The 6,000-nt window shown below is 44.4% G+C and overlaps 1 protein-coding gene across 2 annotated transcripts in view; it reads left to right on the top strand.

Moving 5' to 3' along the window:
- Positions 1-3,959: 3,959 nt before the first annotated feature.
- Positions 3,960-6,000, top strand: part of PPP2R3A (protein phosphatase 2 regulatory subunit B''alpha) — a 143,359-nt gene continuing 141,318 nt past the window's right edge. For both annotated transcript variants that reach the window (XM_075269068.1, XM_075269066.1), the window contains exon 1: positions 3,960-4,046. The gene's annotated coding sequence lies outside the window, so the exon portion shown is untranslated. The remainder of the gene's footprint in view (positions 4,047-6,000) is intronic.

Genomic DNA, 6,000 nt, shown 5'->3' with positions numbered 1-6,000 from the left:
TGATGTTTATATTTATAGGCAGCGGCGCACCTCCCATGAGGCGACCTGAAGCAACCGCTTCAGGGGGCGCTATGCCAGGGCCCTGGGGAGGGCGGCATTTTTGCTTACCTAAGCCAGTCCAGGACAAGCTGTCCTGGACTGGCTTAGCGTCACCGTCTCGCAGCCCAGCACGGGAAGCGAGCAGTGGATTGGGGAGGCCCTGTGGACGCAGCGCTGCTCCAGCGGCCTCCCCTCACGCTCAGGCAGAGAGCAGGCCCTCTCCCTGCCTGCTAACGCCTCTCCGCCCCCTTCTCCCGGAGGGGGGGGGGGGGGCAGCTTTCTGTCGTCCGTCTCAGGCGGCAAAAAAGGTAGGTTCACCCCTGTTTATAGGGAATGATAAAAGGGTATTTTTGGCAAGCATGATGACACTTCTGACAATGTGTAATCCTTTTTATTCACATGTACAATTCCCATCTTTAAGGACCATCTAATCTTTCCAATCCCGTTGGTCACAATAGGTGTCTGGCATTGACTTACTTTCCTTTCCCAGAATCCTTAGCAGAACATCCTTGGTTTGTACTTCTTTGTACACTGAGAGGTTGTTTGCAAAGGCAGTTTCCTTAAGAAGACATAGCACTCCTTCTGACCCATGTCTACGACCTCTCACCTAGCCAGCCAATACCCTGATGGGCACTGATGAAGGACAATAACACTGAAACGATAGTCTGCAAATGGGTCTCTCTTCCTTTTTGGGAGATATTGTGGTTTGGTTTTTTTTTTTCATAATACCAGATTGTGCTATTAGGTTACTTGGAAAACAGGCATTGATCTGTAGGGAGCTACCTTCCAATTGGTGGTGCTAGAGTATGTTTTCCTTTTCCCACGCGGGAAAAGATTTGGCATATCCTTTTTACTCACCTTACTGTGAACACATCCAATGTGCACCATACCTTTAGATAGTCCAAAAGATGCCCAATTTCCTTGGAAAAATAGTTTTTATAAATAAGCAAAGGAGAGGCAAGTGCAATGGGGGCGTGCCACAGCCTTCAAGGGCTCTGTATTCAGGTTTCAATACCTGAGATTATAATGCCCCACCCCCATTTCACTTGAGCATCATTTGCATATTTCTAAAACAACTTTTTAAGGAAATGGCGCATCTATTGGATTTTTTAAATGTATGATGGTGCTCAGAATAATCTCCCCTACAATGCACTGTGTCTAGACTAATCCCATTATTTTAGGTCTATTAAAATGTATTGAATTATATATTTTTTGTGATTGATATTTATTGGGGGTTACTTATCATTTGCCCCTATTTTGGTTATTTTTCACAGGTGCCCCTATTTTTAGGCAAGTTTATTGTAATGTCTAGATATGATATAGGCACACCTCCTTATTAAATGTTGTGCACATATTATTTAGGTGCACTTTGTGCCTATTTGTGTAAAACAGTGCACTTGCCCCTTTTCAATGCTGTCTGACATGATAATGGTGGGATAGCATAGCATCTAGAAAAAAAAGATGCAAATAGGTCAAAAATAAAACACAGTGAAAAAAAGCAAGAAAAATAGGTGCAATGTACACCAAAAATAAGAAGCAAGTAGCTTAAGGGAGCCTTCACACGAAGTAAATGTGCGTGTATTTTTGCAAAATACACGTGTAAAAATAAGACTCCCATTGACTTCAATGATATTTTTTACACGTGTAAAGATACGCCTGTAAAATGTCATTGAAGTCAATGGGAGTCTTATTTTTACACGTGTATTTTTTTTACACGTGTATTTTTACATGTGTATTTTGCAAAAAGACACGCGCGTTTACTCCGTGTGAAGGCTCCCTAATAAATGTGCACACTATGTGTGGACGCTGAACACAATTTTCATGCAGTGAGTCCATCTTTTCGTCCGAGCATGGTCAGGGCAGTGTGTACATGGCACCCATTAAAAACAATAGGACCAGGGTCCTCAGAGGGAGAGCCACTCTGGTTAATATAAGTCTGTCCCTGTTTGTCTAGGGAGTGGTACGAACAGGAAAGTTTTTGGCAAACAGCATTAAGATTTCTTAGATTTATACTCATTCCACTTGTAATATAAGTAATATTCAGATTCCTCTGTCCTACAAAGCTGCCAAAATTCATTTCCTGAAATACAAGGTATTGTACCGCCACGTAGATTGATAAACAGAAAGGCTGAAATGAACTGAAAACAGCTCTGGTTGTCGTGGTGAGACAGGACGGTCCTTAGGATGAGTTCACACATTATACATCATTTTAGGCTGCTTTCTGGTGGCATTTTTGGCAATAAAGGCGGCGTTCATATTTTAAATGTTATCCTGCAGTAAAGTATGAAAATACCTATATACATTCTGGTTTTAACCTGACTTTAAAAAAAAAAAAAAAAGTTTAGATTTTTTTTTTTTCTTGTTTAAAAATATGCTGTAGAAATGCCATGTGAACAAAAATATTAATAAGAAAAAAGGCCCAAAATAGCACAGAAACACATGGAATACTTGGGGGAATTTACTAACACTTTTTTGTTAATACCGGTATGGATGGATGTATTAATGGCGCATCTTCATTGCATTGCCCTTTCTTGCATGAAAGATGCGCCACATCCCTTGTTTTGCACCTTTCTCGACACTTCTTGTGAAACTAACTGGTGTGAGCTACATAGAAAATCTACGCCAGGCATAGTTTGACTTTTTGGAACATGGCAGTGTGCCGTCACCAGCCAGTGTCCTTTTATGTGCAGATCAATGTTCCTGATCATACCAGGTTACAGTGTGATAAGGCATCATGTCCTGTACTATAATGAAGGGGGGAAGAGGCATGAACAGTGGAGGGTTAGTTTTAGGAAGCCTGACTGCAGAAGGATTTAGATTAGGAATTGTGATAGGCCTTTCTAGATGTGTCTTTAGAATGTGCTTGAAAGTGGAGAAGTTGTGAGCTATTCTGATTATCCAGGATAAAGCATTCCAGAGAAGTGGTGCAGCTTGGGAAAAGTCTTGTATACGAGCGTGGGAGGTTCTGATAATAGAGGATGTAAGTGTTAGGTCATTGAGTGAACGGAGAGCACGGGTTGGGCGGTAGACAGAGATGAGGGAGGAAATGTAGGGAGGTGCGGCATTATGGAGAGCCTTGTGGATGAGGGTGATAGCTTTATATTTTATTCTATAATAAATAGGCAGTCAATGTAGCGACTGGCACAAACCAGAGGCATCGCTGCAGCGTCTAGCCTGATAGATGAGCCTGGACGCTGCATTCAGAATAGATTGTAGAGGGGAGAGTTTAGTGAGGGGAAGACCGATTAGTAAGGAGTTACAGTAGTCAAGGCGAGAATGAATCAGAGAGACAATAAGTGTCTTTAGTGTATCTCTGGTAAGGAAAGGGTGTATTCTGGAGATGTTTTTGAGGTTGAGGTGACATGAACGTGCGAGTGATTCATTATGAGGGGTGAAGGAAAGGTCTGCGTCATACACAACCCCGAGACAGCGGGCATGCTGCCTAGGAGTTATAGTAAGGCCTGAGACTGCAATGGATATATCAGGGACAGATCTATTAGATGGTGGAAACAGCAGTAGTTCAGTCTTTGAGCGATTCTGTTTTAAATAGGGGGAAGCCATGGTATCTGATACAACAGAGAGACAGTCGCGGGTGTTCTGTAGTTGTGCCGGGTGATGTTCATTCAGTGACAACAAGCAGAGCTATTTATAACAGTAAAGAACTGAATTATAAGAAACTTCTGAGACTTTTCCCTCCTGCAGTCAGGTCAGTGTAGGGTTAACACACGACCCCTTCATAGCCCGGCTGTGTTAGTCAGTCGGCCGCGTGCCAGACTCCCCGCCCCTCCCCTCGTTATCTCATTGGCTAGGTGCCTGAAGACTGCCACGCCCCCTCTACTCAGCACATACACACATCCTGCACATGGGGAGGGGGCGTGGACATGAACTTCGTACCACGTGACAGCAGCTGGCAGCGGAGCCGGACAGGCGGGGGAGGTAGAGCTGTGAGGAGATCCCGGGGAGAGGAGTCCTCGCCGCTGTCGCTGCTGCCCGGGATTCCAGTCCAGGTACCGGCTCCATACACCGAGCTGCTGTGCTTCTTGTATGCTTTGTCTTGTGGCGTGTAGACCTGTTGGCACTATGGGCTGTGTGGCAGCTCTGGTGACCTGTTGTGGACTACAGGTGCCAGCATAGAGGCTAGCTGGTCCAGTGCTGTTCATTGTATATACAGCCCTGCATAGTCTTCTATGTACCCTGGGGCTTGCAGACTGATGCCTCATATATTGGTATGTGACAATTTGATGAATTACAGAATGCGCCAAATGTTGTCAGAGTTGTCAGCAGTGGTTGTACCCCCTCCCCCCCAGGCTACGGTCACATCTGCGCCAAATGTCTGTCACAGATTTGCTAGAAGAAGAAGTAACGCAAGCCTGACTTTAGTTAAAAAAAAATGGATACCCAGTGGACCCCATTATAGTCAATGGGCCCCTCGGACTGCGCTCATGTCCATCTTTTCTCACCTCTGATAGTGAAAAAACGGTAAAGAAAGCGCAGATGTGACCGTAGAGTAACTGACCATGGGAACTGCCCCAAGCTTGGGGGGTAGCGAAATGCAAGCGGCATACTGCACTAAGACACCATGCAGCACTGACTACACAGATTGTACCCTACCCCCATGTTCTGGTCATCAGTAGGGGTCCAATGCCCCTTTAAGACACTTCATTGTATTACTTGTCATGTGATGTATTCTATAGATTCTACACTGACTAATATATTATATTTTTAGCTGCACAATGCTATGTCAGTGCTTGCAGACGTTTTCTTTATTGCTCCCGGTTCACTCAGATTAGCTCGTTTTTGTAAAAGCTTTGCTTGCTTGGCAGTATATAAGTTTAGGTAGTTGCCTAGTAACAGGTAACGCTGGCCGCTGGTGACACCTCTGCACCTCCATCCCCCTTATGCTCCTGGGTCATGGGGTTTGCACAGCTGGGACATATCCTTATGAGCACTTCCCAATAACTGAGCAGGGGAGAGAGAAGTTTTTGGAATGGCATCAGTAATGAATAAAAGATGGATGTGATGGTGATTTCTAGGGTTTAGTGTATTACTATTTGGATACATGTTTGCCGTCCTGTATATGTAACAGAGTTGAATTGGTTACAAGTCTGTTTTGCCCATCTTAGGTCTGCTACATCTGTATGTGCTGTCGTGACTTATTCTTATGCTGCGCTCATCTCCAGTCTTCAGTGCTTACTGCTTCCAAAAATATCTCCATCAAGCCTCTCATCTCCAGTACTTTGCATATATAGCAATGGTGTCAGTAGTGTTACTGGGTGAAGTCTTAACTGTGTCGTATAGTGCACGCATAGTAGTGCCAAATACGAAGGAGTATATACTGGGCAGTACGTGTGTACTGTACAAGGACAGCCTTCATTAAGATGTGCTAGAGGCTTATACCTGTCACCATGACTGACCTCATATGTATCATTAAATGGATTATTAGCACCCTGTTTTATCAATTTTCTATTGCCCTCTGGCATCCAGAATAGTCAGACTATATATCAATCCTGTAATGTGATGCCAGTGTGAAAAGAGCCTTGGGATGTGTTCAGATATGGTAAATATACAGTATAGCTTCTGCAACACTTTACCATACATGTGGATAGGATTTACAAAACAAGTCAAGTTTTAACGGAAGGCGTTCTGATGATATGTGAGAGTCTTCCGTCCTGCATTGATGTTACTGGGGGGTTCCGCCCCATTCCATTGCGTTGTCACATAGCTGGATCGCACATGCACCATGTTCCAGGTAACATAGCGTCAGAACCCCCTCTCAGACTGGACGCTCAGTTGTGTGCATGGAGCCTTAGGCTTATCTATGATAATAGATATAGCAGAGCTGAGGTCTCTAACTTAACAGAGACCCCGGTGACCGGCAGGGGAAAGGGGCTGTGACGCAACAGTGTGTATCCCCAGATGAATTACTGTATCCACATACTGTATAACAGCTGGACCCTGCAT

Source organism: Leptodactylus fuscus, chromosome 3 (genome assembly GCF_031893055.1).
Source record: "Leptodactylus fuscus isolate aLepFus1 chromosome 3, aLepFus1.hap2, whole genome shotgun sequence".
NCBI lineage: Eukaryota > Metazoa > Chordata > Amphibia > Anura > Leptodactylidae > Leptodactylus > Leptodactylus fuscus.
This window is presented reverse-complemented; position numbering and strand designations above follow the sequence as displayed.